A 16,878-nucleotide genomic window follows, 5' to 3' on the forward strand; every position below is an offset into this window, starting at 1 on the left:
TCCTGCTGGGCGAGGTGGCTCACACCTGTAATCCCAGCACTTTGGGAGGCCGAGGCAGGTGGATCACAAGGTCAAGAGATTGAGACCATCCTGGCCAAATGGTGAAACCCAGACTCTACTAAAAATACAAAAATTAGCCAGGCATGGTGTCACATACCTGCAGACCCAGCCACTCGGGAGGCTGAGGCAGGAGGATCGCTTGAACCTGGGAGGCGAAGGTTTCAGTGAGCTGAGATCACACCACTGCACTCCAGCCTGGTGACAGAGCAAGACTCTGTCTCAAAAAAAAAAAAAAAAAAAAAAAAAAAAAAATTCTGTCTTCCTCCTGTGCATGCCCCACTGCCCATGCCTAATGTGCTCTTGGCCCTGGACAATTACAGATTTAGTGTTTGGCACTACAGATTAGATCTGGTGTTTTAGGGTTTCACATAAATAGAATCATGTAGAATGTACTCTTTTGTGTCTGGCTTCTTTGACTTGCAATGTTTTTGAAGATTCATCGATGTTGCATTTATCAGTAGTTTGTTCCTTTTCATTATTGAGCAATAAATTCTATCTATTTCTCATTTGATAAATATTTGGGTTGTTTAAGATTGGGGCTATTGTGAATGGAGCTGCTCTGAACATTCATATATAGTTCTTTTTATGGACAAATATTTTCATTTCTATTTGGTAAATACCCAAGGGTGGAATAACAGGGTCATATGGTAAGTAAATCTCTAACTTTTGACAAATCTTCAAAAAGCCTACTGGAGTTTATTGCTTTTAATCGGTAGGTGAATTTGGGGAGAATTGCTCTAGTAACAATATTGAATTTTCCAATTTGTGAAAACAGTTTATACCTCTCAGTTTGAATTTATGGAGACTTGGTTTTATGTACTTTAAGGTGGGTCTTGAAAAGCCTGGGCTTTTTACCATGTTCCTCTCTTTTACTAGAACTCAAAACCTATAAACTCTGTTTCCTCCTTCAGTGAGCAGCAGATTAAATATCTACTCATTCAGCTGTTGTTCTGTGCTAGACTTTGTGAAGTCTCCCTTGGATACACAGAGCTCAGGGATCAGTCAAAGATTTGAGATTAGATTTCGGGGCTTTTTCTTCTAAGGCCTTTCTCCTAGAATTTCCCTACTCAATTTCCAGTCACTCTGACTGCCTTGAACTCCATCATATGACACCTCCAGGCTGCAAGTCTGCAGTTTTCTGCTTGAATTCAAGTTGCTTTGCACAATACACACTGAGATATATTGTCAGAATAAAAGCCCTTAAAGCTGGGTCCCACGCAGCATAATTCCCTACTTTTAAGCATCAAATTCCCTCCAGTTTCTGCCAGTTTTTGGCCTTTTTCTAGTGTTTTCACATCATTTTTTAAAATATATTTTTTTCAGAGTTTAATACTGTTCTATGTGAAATGTCAGTCTCATATAAGCTACTCTGTGATTTTTTTTTTTTGTAACTGGAATCCTAGTCCATTTATATTTCATATTATCATTGCTATATCTATATAATTTTATCTTACTATTTGGTTTTTATATGTCCTGCATTCTCTATTCCATTTTCTCCCTTTTTGACCTTCTTTTTTTTTTTTTTTTGAGACAGAGTCTTGTTCTGTTGCCCAAGTTGGAGTGCAGTGGTGTGATCTCGGCTCATGGCAACTTCTGTCTCCTGGGTTCAAGTGATTATAATGCCTCAGCCTCCTGAGTAGCTGGGATTACAGGCATGAGCCACCAAACCTAGCCAATTTTTTTGTAGTTTTAGTAGAGATGGGGTTTTACCATGTTGGCCAGGCTGGCCTCAAACTCCTGACCCCAAGTGATCTGTGTGCCTCGGCCTCCCAAAGTTCTGAGACTACAGGTATGGGCCACCATGCCGGGCCCCACTTTTTACTTCTTGTGTATTAGTCAAAAAATTTAAAATTATTCCATTTCCATTCTCATTTAGCTTGTTAGTTATGCAAACTACTAGAAATTTCTACTCTATTTTGGAAATTTCAGAATGCATCTTTGACTTAATGAAATCTAATATAAATTGATACTTTTAGTCATTCTTAGGAAAAAATCTTATTTTGCTTTCATTTTGAGGGTTACTTTTGCCGGTATCCTATTCTAAATTGTCAAGTGTTATTTGTTTTTACTTTTGGTGGTTAAGGGCATCTTTTCTGATTCATTGATTTAATTATATGATTTTTTTAAACTTGCATCTTTAAATGTGATAAATAACATTAGTATATTTTCTAAAGCTAAACAATCCTCTTGTTACTGACTTAAGTTGAACTAGGTCATAATATAGACTGCATCTTTATATATAACTCTGTTCTATTTAAGGGTGCAAATTAATATGATTGGGTTTTTTTTTTTTTTTTGAGACGGAGTTTCGCTCTTGTTACCCAGGCTGGAGTGCAATGGCATGATCTCGGCTCACCTCAACCTTCGCCTCCTGGGTTCAGGCAATTTTCCTGCCTCAGCCTCCCAAGTAGTTGGGACTACAGGCACGCGCCACCATGCTCAGCTAATTTTTTTGGTATTTTTAGTAGAGAGGGGGTTTCACCATGTTGACCAGGATGGTCTCGTTCTCTTGACCTCATGATCCACCTGCTTTGGCCTCCCAAAGTGCTGGGATTATAGACGCGTACCACTTGCCCGGCCTAACATGATTGTTTTGAAAATAGAATGGCAATATTTTTGTTAGTTTGTGTTTACCTATGCCCTATGGCCAAACAATTCAATCTGGATACATCACAGAGAACTTCTCAGTCAGGTCCATAACAAATCACATACAAAGTTTGTTTTCAGTGGATTGTATATATATGGGTGTAGTTGTAGGGAATTACATAGACTTTAATATGTATTACTATGGAATGGTCAAGAAAGATGTAGTGGATGTGTATTGTGGGACCCTATCCAGCAACTCACTAGATTTACCTTTAACATGATAGGTCCTTAAGAACAGCTCCAAGTGAAGAAAGAAATAAACATTATAAATCTTTATCACAACATTTTTTATGTAAATTAAAAACATACAAAGCTCAATACATGGATACACACATGTTCAAAGACACAAATTAAGAAAAAAAATTCTTCCTGCTGTTCTGATTTTGTTTATGACTCAGCCTGAAGCCTACCTGGGATGTCCTGCTCCTGTACCAATCCAGACTCCATAGTTGGTGAATCCCCAACTCAGGGACAATCTCTATAGGAAACTTTCCAACATAACTCTAGACCACATTGATCTCTCCGATATTTTAAAATCCTATGACATATTCACATATTTTCTACCCAGACAATGTCACACATAAAACAAGGCAAAGAAATATCAGCTGTAAACAGATATTTTGGATGTCCTTTTTCCTTTCTCTATCTCGATGTTAGATTGACTGACTATATCCATGCTTGCTTCCCACGGAGTACTTCTGCCTTGTTTTCATTGTTAATTTCAATATTTTATTATGTTTGATTAAATATATGATGTTGAATTAATGGTATTTGATTTTCTTAATGCTTTTTATTAGATTGAAGAAGTTCTCTTCAAAGAAACCAGGACTTTTGTTCATTGGCTATTAGGAAGATATTTTATCTTGATGCTGCCTCAACGTCAAAACCAGCCTATTCTTGTCAGTAAGAGAGGCTCTCACTATCATTTTTTTCCCCATACTTTCTTCTGAGTTCTCTCCCTTTTCTTTTCTTTCTCTTACTTGAGAGAACCCCTCAGCAGACACAGTCTTTCTAATTTCCTTTGCTTTGTTCCCCTCTGCCCTCCACTGACCACAGGCAAGATTAGAGGTAGAGAAAGGCAGTCTCCATAGTTTTGCTCACTCACCTATTTTAATGATCTTCCTACCTGGGTTGTTGGAAAAGTACCTGTGAGTTCTTAACTGGCTCTTGCGGCTGTGTAAAACTTGTTTGTTTCTTGTCTGTGAACATGTTTATTTTCATCAGTCTGTTTTCCTTGTCAATTGGCTTATTATTATCTTGGGGTGTAGATTTGAAGAGGCAATAAAGAGCCGTACAATGAGATGACCATTAGATAATTCCACAGCCTCTGTTAACTGGGTGTTTCTCAGATATTCTTTGAGACTTTTTCTCTCTCCATGTTACTGGTGACCCTTGGTAATGGAAAACCTCTTAGTTCTGAAATAGCTGTGGTCTTTGAAGTCATAGTGTAAAAATACCCCAAGTGATTCTATGGATAGGCTTTCCTCAGAAAATCTGAAGTCTCATGATGACTCCAAATAAGAGAACACACTGTCAGTGGACACCATGCAGAAAGCTGGTGTGTGATTGAGCTCACTGCAACCTCGAGCCATCCTCCTGCCTCAGCCTTCCAAATTGCTGGGGCTACAGGTGCATGCCAGCACACCTGGCTAATATTTTTAATTTGTATTTTGTAGGACAAGGTCTTACCATTTTACCAGGCTGGTCTTGAACTCCTGGGCTCAAGTGATCCATCTGCCTTGGCCACACAAAGTGCTGAGATTACAGGCATGAGCCACTACACCCAGCCAGATCTTTTATCAATTTGAAAAGGATTTCTAATAAATGGGGAAGGATTATTTTCTCTGAATTAGGGAAAAGGGATATAGTTCATTAACTCTTCATTATCATAAACATTATTGAATTCACCAATACGGTAAATGTTGCTGTAACTTCTGCTATGCCAAATGCCTGTAACATGAAAGAGAATATAGGGATGTAAGTGAATAGCTCTGCCTATTCATTCTTCTTTCCCCTCTAACCCCTGGTCATCACTAGTTTTCTATCTCCATGGTTTTGACGTTTACAGAATGTCATCTGGTTGACATCATACGGCGTGTAGCTGTCTCAGATTGCCTTTTCTCTTAATGATATGGATTTAAGTTTCTCTGTCTTTTCATGGCTTGATAGCTTATTTTTTTTAGTGCTGAATAATATTTTACTGACTGCACACTGGAGGCCTTTCTCTCATGCCTCATGCTCTTCCCTCTGGCACCTTCATGTTTGTCATGTGACTGTTACTTCAGCTATGAAACATAACTCCAACTTCATCTGTCTTTCTAAGCCTGGATGCCTAAACCCTGTGCCAATTTGTAAGATTTAGTTTTGAAAATTGCAAGTATTATTAGTACTATGCCAAGTACTCATAGGATTAAATGAATTAATACATGTACAACATTTAAAAACAGTTTCTTGCACTTAGTTTAAGCACTAAGTAATTAGCAACTACTACCATTACCACCCCAACTACTACTATTTATGCATGGGAGTGAAGTTTAAGATTGGATTTTTTCTCCCACTCAGCATACTGTCCATGATCTCCATCCAAGTTATTGCACATGTCAACAGTTCATATCAACATATCACTTCACTCACAATTAGGCAATATTGTTTATCTTGGTTTCTTTAACTAATATTGTTTCTAAAACCTAATCCTCACTACTGGATTTGTTTCTTATCTTGTAAAGTCTTTGGTAGCTCTTTCAGAGGGGACCAATATTAGACTGAGTATATATTTTTTTCTTTCTAAATAGATGATAAGTTTACTTGCTGTAGAATTAGGTGAAAAATATTTTTCTTTTTAATCTTGAGGATACTGTTTCATTCTCTTCATTCATCCGAATGTCATTGATGAAATGGCACTTTTAATGGCCCATTAGACCTGAGATCTAATATCTGTTAACTTTTCTTTCATAATTTGGATTCCACTTTCCTTTTATTTTATATTCTGGAAGAATTTTTGAGTTAACATTTTCTCTCTCCAGTTCACTGTTCTCATTTTGATCTTTAGTGTGTCGCTCAAATTTTTCTTTATTTCACATATCACATTTGAAATTTAACAAGTATCTAGTTAACTCTAAGTATGGCTGCAATATCCTCTCACATCACTCTCATAATTAAACACATTTATTCTAAATTCTTTTTATTTTTATTTTTATTTATTTTTTTATCTGAGCTCTGGGTTACATGTGCACATCCTGCATCCTGCAGGTTTGTTGCATAGGTACATACTTGCCATTATGGTTTGCTGTTTCCATCCGTCCCCCAACCACTGTCGCCTACATCAGGCATTTCTCCCTGTGTTATCCCTCCCCATCCTCCCCACCCCCCACCGCTGTCCCTCCTCTCCTCTCCCCTCCATCCCCCCCCCACCTAGCCCTGTGAGCATTATTCCCTTCCCTGTGCCCAAGTGTTCTAATTGTTCATCACCCACCTATGAGTGAAAACATGAGGTGTTTGGTTTTCTGTTCTTCAGTCAGTTTGCTGAGAATGATAGTTTCTAGGTTCATCCATGTCCCTATGAAGGACACAAACTCATCATTTTTTATGGCTGCATAGTATTCCATGATATGTATGTACCACATTTTTTTTGTCCAGTCTGTCATCGATGGGCATTTGGGTAGGCTCCAGGTCTTTGCTATTGTACACAGTGCCGCAATGAACATACGTGTACACGTGTCTTTATGATAGAATGATTTATAATCCTTTGCGTATATACCCAGTAATAGGATTGGTGGGTCAAATGGAATTTCTATTTCTAGGTCCTTGAGAAATCACCACACTGTCTTCCACAGTGGTTGAACTAATTTACACTCCCACCAACAGTGTAAAAGTGTTCCTATTTCTCCACATCCTCTCCAGCATCTGTTGTCTCCAGATTTTTTAATGATCACCATTCTAACTGGAGTAAGATGGTATCTCAATGTGGTTTTGATTTGCATTTCTCTAATGACCAGTGATGATGAGCAGTTTTTCATATGTTTGTTGGCCACATATTTGTCTTCTTTCGAAAAGTGTCTGTTCATATCCTTCACCCACTTTTGAATGGGTTTGTTTGTTTTTTTCTTGTAAATCTGCTTTAGTTCTTTGTAGATTCTGGATATTAGCCCTTTGTCTGATGGGTAGATTGCAAAAATTTTTTCCCATTCTGTTGGTTGCTGGTTCACTCTAATGACTTTCTTTTACTGTGCAGAAGCTCTTAAGTTTAATTACGTCTCATTTGTCTATTTTGGCTTTTGATGCCATTGCTTTTGGTGTTTTAGTCATGAAGTCCTTGCCTGTGCCTATGTCCTGAATGGTTTTACCTAGGTTTTCTTCTAGGGTTTTTATGGTGTTAGTTCTTATGTTTAAATCTTTAATCCATCTGGAGTTAATTTTTGTATAAGGTGTAAGGAAGGGGTCCAGTTTCTGCTTTCTGTACATGGCTAGCCAGTTTTCCCAACACCATTTATTAAACAGGGAATCCTTTCCCCATTGCTTGTTTTTGTCAGGTTTGTCAAAGATCAGATGGTTGTAGATGTGTGGCATTGCTTCCAAGGCCTCTGTTCTGTTCCATTGGTCTATATCTCTATTTTGGTACCAGTACTGTGCTGTTTTGATTACTGTAGCCTAGTAGTATAGTTTGAAGTCAGGTATCATGATACCTCTAGCTTTGTTCTTTTTGCTTAGGATTGCCTTTGCTATGTGGGCTCTTTTGGTTCCATATGAAGTTTAAAGCGTTTTTTTCCAGTTCTGTGAAAAAGGTCATTGGTAGCTTGATGGGGATAGCATTGAATCTATAAATTACTTTGGGCAGTATGGCCATTTTCATGATATTGATTCTTCCTAACCATAAGCATGGAATGTTTTTCCATCTGTTTGTGTCCTCTCTTATTTTCTTGATCAGTAGTTTGTAGTTCTCCTTGAGGAGATCTTTTACCTCCTTTGTTAGTTGTATTCCTAGGTATTTTATTATCTTTTTAGCAATTGTAAATAGGAGTTTGCTCATGATTTGGCTCTCTGTTAGTCTGTTATTGGTGTATAGGAATGCTTGTGATTTCTGCACATCGATTTTGTGTCCTGAGACTTTCCCGAAGTTGCTTATCAGCTTAAGGAGGTTTTGGGCTGAGATGATGGGATCTTCTAAATATACGATCATGTCGTCTGCAAATAGGGACAATTTGACTTCTTCTTTTCCTAATTGAAAGCCCATTATTTCTTTTTCTTGCCTAATGGCTCTGGCTAGAACTTCCAATACTATATTGAATAGGAGTGGTAAGAGAGGGCATCCTTGTCTAGTGCCAGTTTTTGAAGGGAATGCTTCTAATTTTTGCCCATTCAGTATGATATTGGCTGTGGGTTTGTCATAAATAGCTTTTATTATTTTGAGATATCTTCCATTGATACCTAGTTTATTGAGTTTTTTTTTTTAGCATAAATGGCTGTTGAATTTTGTGGAAGGCCTTCTCTGCATCTATTGAGATACTCATGTGGTTTTTGTCTTTGGTTCTGTTTATGTGGTGGATTATGTTTATAGATTTGCATATGTTGAACCAGCCTTGCGTCCCTGGGATGGAGCCTACTTGATCGTGGTGGATAAGCTTTTTGATGTGCTGTTGGATTCAGTTTGCCAGTATTTTATTGAAGATTTTTGCATGAATGTTCATCATGGATATTTGCCTGTAGTTTTCTTTTTTAGTTTTGTCTCTGCCAGATTATTGTATCAGGATGATGTTGGTCTCATATAAAGAGTTAGGGAGTATTCTCTCTTTTTGTATTGTTTGGAATAGTTTCAACAGGAATAGTACCAGTTCCTCTTTTATGTCTGGTAGAATTCAGTTGTGAACCTGTCTGGACCTGGACTTTTTTTTGGTCAATAGGCTATTAATTGCTGCCTCAACTTCAGACCTTGTTATTGGTCTATTCAGGATTTCGCCTTCTTCTTGCCTTAGTCTTGGGAGGGTGTAAGTGTCCAGGAATTTATCTGTTCCAGATTTACTGATTTATGTGCACAGAGTTGTTTGTAGTAATCTCTGATGGTAGTTTATATTTCAGAGGAATTGGTGGTGATCTCCCCTTTGTCACTTTTTATTGCATCTATTTGATTCTTCTTTTCTTTTTTATTAGTCTAGCTAGCAGTCTGTCTATGTTGTTGATCTTTTCAAAAAACCAGCTCCTGGATTTATTGATTTTTTTGGAGGGATATTTGTGTCTCTATCTCCTTCAATTCTTCTCTGATCTTAGTTATTTCTTGTCTTTTGCTTGCTTTTGAGTTTTTTTGATCTTGCTCCTCTAGCTCTTTCAGTTTTGATGATAGGGTGTCAATTTTAGGTCTTTCCTTGCTTCTAATGTGGGTATTTATTGCTATAAATTTCCCTCTACACACTGCTTTAAATGTGACCCAGAGATTTTGGTACATTGTGTCTTTATTCTCATTAGTTTCAAAGAACATTTTTATTTCTGCCTTCATTTCTTTGTTTATCCAATTGTCATTCAGGGGCAAGTTCAGTTGTCATGTGATTGTGGGGTTTTGAGTGCTTTTCTTAATCCCGAGTTCTAATTTGATTGCACTGTGGTCTGAGAGACTGTTTGTTATGATTTCCATTCTTTGGCATTTGCTGAGGAGTGATTTACTTCCAATTGTGTGGTCAGTTTTGGAGTAAGTGCAATGTGCTGAGAAGAATGTGTATTCTGTGGATTGGGGGTGGAGTGTCCTGTAAAGGTCTATTAGGTCCACTTGGTCTAAATCTGCATTCAAGTCCTGGATATCCTTGTTGACTTTCTGTCTTGTTGATCTGTCCAATATTGTCAGTGGAGTGTTAAAGTCTCCCACTATTATTACGTGGGAGTCTAAGTCTCTTTGTAGGTCTTTAAGAACTTGCTTTATATATCTGGGTGCTCCTGCATTGGGTGCATAAATATTTAGGATAGTTAGCTCTTCTTGTTGCATTGATCATTTTACCATTATATAATGCCCTTTTTTGTCTCTTTTGATCTTTGTTGGTTTAAATTCTGTTTTATCAGAGACTAGGATTGCTACCCCTGATTTCTTTTGGTCTCCATTTGCTTGGTAAATCTTCCTCTGTCCCTTTGTTTTGAGTCTATGTGAGTCTTTGCATGTGAGATGGGTCTCCTGAATACAGCACCCATTGGTGGATTGGTCTTGACTTTTTATCCAGTTTGCCAGTCTGTGTCTTTTGATTGGGGCATTTAGGCCATTTACAGTCAAATTTAATATTGTTATGTTTGAATTTGATCCTGCCATTTTGTTACTGGCTGGTTGTTTTGCTCATTAATTGACATGGTTCCTTCATTGCATCATTATTCTTTACCATTTGGTACATTTTTGCAGTGGCTGGTACTGGTTGTTCCTTTCCATGTTTAGTACTTCCTTCAGTAACTCCTGTAACGCAGGTCTTGTAGCAATGGAATCTCTCAGCAATTGCTTATCCATAAAGGTTTTTATTTCTCCTTCACTTATGAAGCTTATTTTGGCTGGATACAAAATTCTGGGTTGAAAGTTCTTTTCTTAAGGATGTTGAATATTGGCCCCCACTCCCTTCTAGCTTGCAGGGTTTCTGCCGAGAGATCCACTGTGAGTCTGATGGTCTTTCCTTTGTGGGTGACTCGACCTTTCTCTCTGGCTGTCTTAGGATTTTTTCCTTCATTTCAACCCTGGTGAATCTGACAACTATGTGCCTTGGGGTTGCTCTTCTTGAGGAGTATCTCTATGGTGTTCTCTGTGTTTCCTGGATTTGAATGTTGGCCTGCCTTCTTAGGTTGGGAGAGTTCTCTTGGATAATATCTTGAAGAGTGTTTTCCAACTTGGCTTCTCCCCATCACATTCAGGTATGCCTATCAAATGTAGATTAGGTGTTTTCACATAATCCCATAGTTCTTGGAGGCTTTGTTCATTTTTTTCACTCTTTTTTCTCAAATCTTGCCTTCTCATTTTATTTCATTGATTTGAACTATCTCTGGTATCCTTTCTTCTGCTTGATTGATTTGGCTATTGAAACTTGTGTATGCCTCGTGAAGTTCTCATGCTGTGTTTTTCAGCTCCATCAAGTCGTTTATGTTCTTCTCTAAGCTGGTTATTCTAGTTAGCATTTCGTCTAACCTTTTTTCAAAATTCTTAGTTTCTTTGCATTTGGTTTGAACATGGTCTTTTAACTCAGAGACGCTTGTTACTCACTTTCTGAAGCCTGCTTCTGTCAATCCGTCAGATTCATTCTCTGTCTTTTTTTGTTCTGTTGATGGGGAGGAGTTGTGATCCCTGGGAGGAGAAGAGGTGTTCTGTTCTTTGATGGTTTCATCCTTTTTGTGCTGTTTTTTCCCTATCTTTGTGGATTTATCTCCCTCTAATCTTTGAATTTGGTGATTTCAGGAGTCTCTTGAGTGACGTTTTTTCCTGTTGAGGTTGGAGCTGTATCTTTTTTGGCCTGTAGAGGGCGCTACTGGGCTCTCTCCGGTTCATTCAGGTTGCTGGGTGGGTGGTCCTTCCCTGGAGTTTGCTTGCAGGTGCGATGGGCCCCGCCTTCCCTATGGTGTCTCTCCTTCCCCTGCTGGATCTTCCTGGTTGGGGTCAAGCTGGTGTATTTGGTGCTAGAGTCTCTAGGGAGGGCTTCAGTTTGAGTTCTGTGGAGGTGGGGCCTGCCAGGCCTTATGGTCTGTTTCCCTGCTTTTAACTCTGCCTCCTTCTGTGGGATGGTGGGTCCCGCTGACCTTAGTCCAAGCTCCTGCCCACGTGCCTGTGACAGCTTGCCATATCCAGAGGTAGCCTGCTCAGATTTGCATTGACTACCCATGGTGCTCCACTGACTGGCCGGACTCTTGGACCGTGGGTTGCAGGAGCGATGAGGTAAGCACAGGATCCGAAACGGAGCCCGGAGAGGGTTAAGTCCCCCAAGCCGGCTGTACGTTTCAGGTGGGGACGTGTCCGCCCTCACTTTGCCCTAAGGCTTCTTCCCTGGGCCTGTTTCAGTGCTCTATCAGTCCCAGAGAAACAAACCCGTTTGGAATGGTGAAGTCTTCTAGCCCTCTGCATCTCATTTCCTGGGAGCTGCATTCCGATGCTGGCTTCTCTCCACCATCTTTGCGTCCCCCCACCTCCAAATTCTTACATCAATTGTCCTTTTAACTTTGTTTTCTTGGCATGTTAATTTCTTCTGATTATTGTGCTTTATGCCTCTCTTTCAAGTATGAGTTTCTTTCAAATGATTGGTAATTTTTGGTTATGTGTTCATCTTTGCATTTGAAATTTTCTGCTAGTCTCCCTGTAAATATTGAGGTTATTTATTGCAATTTTCTTCTGAGAGAATGATTAGAAATATTTCCTGGTGCTGAGTGCCAATATCCAGTTTTCTGAGAGTCCATGCTCTCTTCTTCCCTCTTGGAGATTATGAACAGCCCTACTCTGTCTTCCCGACCTTTGTACACAACCTCAGTGCTTCCATATGATATGTGGGATATTCGGAAAGGTCATACTTCCTGGCTCTCTCTGTCAAACTCTGTGTCCACCTTTACTGATTACAGTAAGAGTCATAGGAAAAGATAGAAATACTATTATCTCACGTATTTCTCATAAGAGTATCCAACAAGTTCTTTTTGATATAAAACATAAATCCTGGGACTATTTAATTATGCTGTCTTCCTAGACTCTGTAACAACTTTCACAACTGCATCTGTAATCTCTCTTATTTATTAATATCAGAGTCAAGTTGACTTTACCGAAATAAATTACCTTTTTCAGTTGTTGTTTCCAATCATACCAGCTAAAGGAAAAAGTATACTTAATGACTCATATGAGTAGGAAGTCTTAGGAATTAATCTAGCTTCAGATACAGTTCAATCTGCGGTTCAAACAATGTAAACAGGCTTCTCTCTAAGTCTGTAGGCTCTCCTGTCCTGTTTCCTTAGAGACACTCTCAGGATAATGCAGCAAAGAGAGTCCTAATGAACTTAAGCTATACATGTGTTTAAAATCTCAGAATGAGAGAGATCTATTTCTTTTCAGAATTTATATTAAATGTTCAAGATCTCAGAATGAGAGAGATTCATTTCTTTTCAGAATTTATATTAAGATCTCAGAAGGTCACCAGTGTTTAAGACCTCAGAATGAGAGAGATCCATTTCTTTTCAGAATTTATATTAAGTCATAGAAAAAACCCAACAACTCTAATCAACTGTGCTAGTACCAATCACTTGTGTAGGGGATAGAGTGTTTTAATGAACTAGTAAGCGCCAAAAATCACATGATCGAGAGTCTCGGTAGCATGCTATAAAGTGGGGAAGGTACAGTTCTCCAGGAAAAGAAGAGCCCTCTTACTGGAAGTAGGAATGTTAGTCACAATAAACAACAGATGTTCAGTAGAGGAGGCAATAAAGATGAAGGCAAACAGGAGGGTGAGTCATATTTTCTGTCACTAATCTCTTATCTCTTTTTATCTCTCAGGAAGCTTTTCTGAAATTTTACTTTCTCACCATATAAGTCATACAGGGAACTTACTTATTGATTCATTCATTTTCTTGTTTAATTCCAGTCATTTATTACATGCCTGTAGTTGCAAACTTGAAAATAACTGGAATTCCATGTGTGGACTCTTGTCTTTAGAGTTTGGGATTTTTAAAATTAACTCCTAAAAAGCTTCAGCACAGCAAAGGAAATAATCAGTAGAGTTAACAGACACCCCACAGAGTGGGAGGAAATTTTCACAAACTGTGCATCCGACAAAGGACTAATATCAGAATCTACAAGGAACTCAAACAAATCAGCAAGAAAAAAACAAATAATCCTATCAAAAAAATGGGCTAAGTATATGAATAGACAATTCTCAAAAGAAGATCTACAAATGACCAACAAACATATGGAAAAATGCTCAACATCACTAATTATCAGGGAACTGCAGATCAAAACTACAATGCAATACCACCTTACCCCTGCAAGAATGGCCATAATTTAAAAAATTAAAAAAAAAATAGATGTTGGGGTGGATGTAGTGAAGAGGGAACACTTTTACACTGCTGGTGTGAATGTAAACTAGTACAGCCATTGTGGAAAACAGTGTGGAGATTCCCTAAAGAACTAAAAGGAGATCTACCACTACTGAGTCTCTATCCAGAGGAAAAGAAGTCAGTATATGAAAAAAGACACTTGTACACACATTTATGGCAGCACAATTAGCAATTGCAAAAATATGGAACCAGCCCAAATGCCCATCAGTCAATAAGTGGATAAAGAAAATATGGTGTGTATATATATATATATGTGTGTGTGTGTGTGTGTGTGTGTGTGTGTCTGTGTGTCTGTGTGTGTGTGTGTCTGTGTGTGTGTGTATATATATATATATATATATACACACATATACACCATGGAATAACTCAGCCATAAAAAGGAAGGAAATAATGGCATTCACAACCACCTGGGTAGAATTGAAGACTATTATTCTAAATGAAGTAGCTCAAAAATGGTAAAACCAAACATCATATCATATGTTCTCACTTATAAGTGGGAGCTAATCTGTGAGGACATAAAGGCATAAAAAAATGAAGCAATGAACTTTGGGGACTTGGGGGAAAGGTTGATAGGGAGGTGAGGGATAAAAGGTGGGTGCAGTGTATACTGCTCATGTGATCGATGCACCAAAATCTCATAAATCACCACTAAAGAAATTATCCGTGCAACCAAATAGCAACTGGTCCCCCAAAACTGTTGAAATTAAAAAAAAAAATAAAACAGAGATAATCATCCTTAAAAAAAATACATTCCACTTACTCCCTGGCAGATGTAAAATGAATCATTGTACTTTATTTAACAGGTGTGGACTGAAGCTTTAACATATGTTGTACATAATTCCAGATGCTGTGAACAAGGTGCCTAGTGAACAAATACACAGTCCTTACTGTTAGAGAACCTAGAGTTTACTGTGAATAGAACACCTAAAAATAATATATACAACTAAATGAGATTATTTTAGATAGTGATACAGACACGCATGAAAAGAAAACAGTGAAGAAATTAAGAATAATATGGAGATGGAGTGATCTAGTTTTAGATTGTGTGGTCAGGAAAACTTAAGAGATTGGAGTGACAAGGAAGATTCAGCCTTATGGATCATGAGAGGCTTTTGGAAAGTATTAAAGGGTTTTATATAGGGATATAAAATGATCTCATTTACAGTTTAAAATTCTCTGTCTGGCTACTGTGTAAAGAATGGGTTGTACAAGTTTCAAGACTATGAGCTGGAAGATCAGTTATTGCCTGAGTCCAGGAAGAAAGTGATATAGTTTAGACTAAGATGGTAGCAATAGAGACCGAGAAGAGGAGAAAGATTCTTCACATATATTGTAAAAAAAAAAAAAAAAAAAAAAAAAAAAAAAATATATATATATATATATATATATATATATATATATATGGCAGAACTTCGAAAGGAATGAGAGAAGTGGATGAATCAAGGACAATGTATGACTACCTGTATGAATCTGGAAACATTTCTGAACTGGAGAAAACTAGGGACTAATGCATTTTGGAATATAAATAAAGAATTCTACTTTGATCATATTGAGTTTGAGATATCTCCTGGATAGGTAAATTGGAAGTTAAGTAGACAATTAGATATGCAAGTCCTAAGCTCAATGGAGAAATCAGAGCTGGAGACAAATACCTAGAAGTTGTGGAAATTATAGGTGGTATTTAAGCCAGGGAGTCAGTATTACCCCAAATTAGCATATAGACAGAGCAAAGTAGTTGCATAGGAATGAACCCCAGGATACTCCAACTTTAGAGGCCATGCAGAAAAGGGGGTATTGGCAAAGGAAAATGGGAAGGAGTGACCAAGGAAGTAGGAGGAAAACACAGAGAAATTTGTGGCACAGAAGCAAAGGAAAGTGAGTGTTGAACAAAGAAGGCACAGTTAACTGGGTCAAACGCTACTCAGAGGCTGAGTTGGATGAAGACAAGTAAGTAGCCATTGGATTTGACAACACAAAGGCCATTAGTACCCTTGGCAGAAGAATTTAAAACATAAGCCAAACTGGAATGTGTTGTAACAGAGAATAATAACAAAGACTAAAAAATATAGACCACGTTTTTAAGAGGGGTTTCCGAAAAGGGGAGAAAATATGTGGCTATATCTCAAGAGAAACACATAGTATCAGGGGATCTCTCTCCTTCTTCTCTTCGTTCTCTGTCTGTATATATAGAATATTTGTACACACACAGAGAGAGAATATTTATATTCTATATACACATATATATTTAAGTTTATGTTTTCTTTGTTAAGATGCAAACTATTAGAGAGTAGTCTATTTGTTTCCTAAAGAAATTACCCAGTAGAAAGGATTGGGTTGATGACTGTGTCAGTTATTGATTTATTGCCTCTTGACTCCAAATTCTCCCTCTATACATTCTCTGCAATAATGGACAGATTTCCCTTAAAAACCCTCCTGTATAGTGAGCACATTTTTAAGCTTTCTCAGTCGAGGGCTTTTGAGGGGCATTGCAGAAAAAAGGAACTCTCCTGCTGTTCCTGGTGGCTGTGCAGTAGGCTAGTTGTTTTTGCTATGGGGAACACCTAGTGGGGCTCTTCCCCAACCATGTTCCCAGAATAAGCAATCTTTTGGCAACCCTAAAGGCTCATCCTGGCCTGGTGATAACTTTTCGTGGCCTTCCACATTAGCTACGGCATCTCAACACTCCCTGCCTGTGAAGGCCTCCTGCTTGCACGGGCACTCGATTCCCTATACAGGACCCCTGCACAGCTCATCTTTGTCCTGGGCCCTCACCCACTTGTCTACACCCCTGGTTCCTGGTTGCCTGCACCCTGCCTGGACTATAGAGGCTTCCTTTCTGCTTGTCCAGCAACTGCAGACCAGCTCTAGCCTGAGAAAACCAAAGATCTCTGCTTTCCAGTGAAATGAACTATACTTTTCCCAGTAAGGCTGAACTTCAGCCTTGGGGAAAGAGCCACTTCCAAGTTTTTTTTTTTTGGACACTGTCCCTCAGCCTTAGGCATAGAGATTCCTTTGACTTAGAGTCACTCACTTATCAGAGTTTAATAATTCTTTATAGCAAACTTCCCCTGTGAAGCTCACTGGGTGGTTTCTACCTCTTCATTGGACCCAGACTGTTAGTTACAATGAGAAAGATTATAA

General features: G+C 38.4%; 2 protein-coding genes across 4 annotated transcripts in view; one reads left to right on the plus strand and one right to left on the minus strand.

The window, feature by feature from the left end:
- The window catches only part of LOC101043390 (NXPE family member 1), a 65,428-nt gene that overhangs the window by 26,928 nt on the left and 21,622 nt on the right, over positions 1–16,878 (minus strand). The gene's annotated exons all lie outside the window — the stretch shown is intronic.
- Positions 1–16,878, plus strand: part of LOC101043064 (NXPE family member 2) — a 125,046-nt gene that overhangs the window by 18,603 nt on the left and 89,565 nt on the right. The window lies entirely within an intron of this gene.

Source organism: Saimiri boliviensis, chromosome 6 (genome assembly GCF_048565385.1).
Source record: "Saimiri boliviensis isolate mSaiBol1 chromosome 6, mSaiBol1.pri, whole genome shotgun sequence".
In the NCBI taxonomy this organism is placed as follows: Eukaryota; Metazoa; Chordata; class Mammalia; order Primates; family Cebidae; genus Saimiri; species Saimiri boliviensis.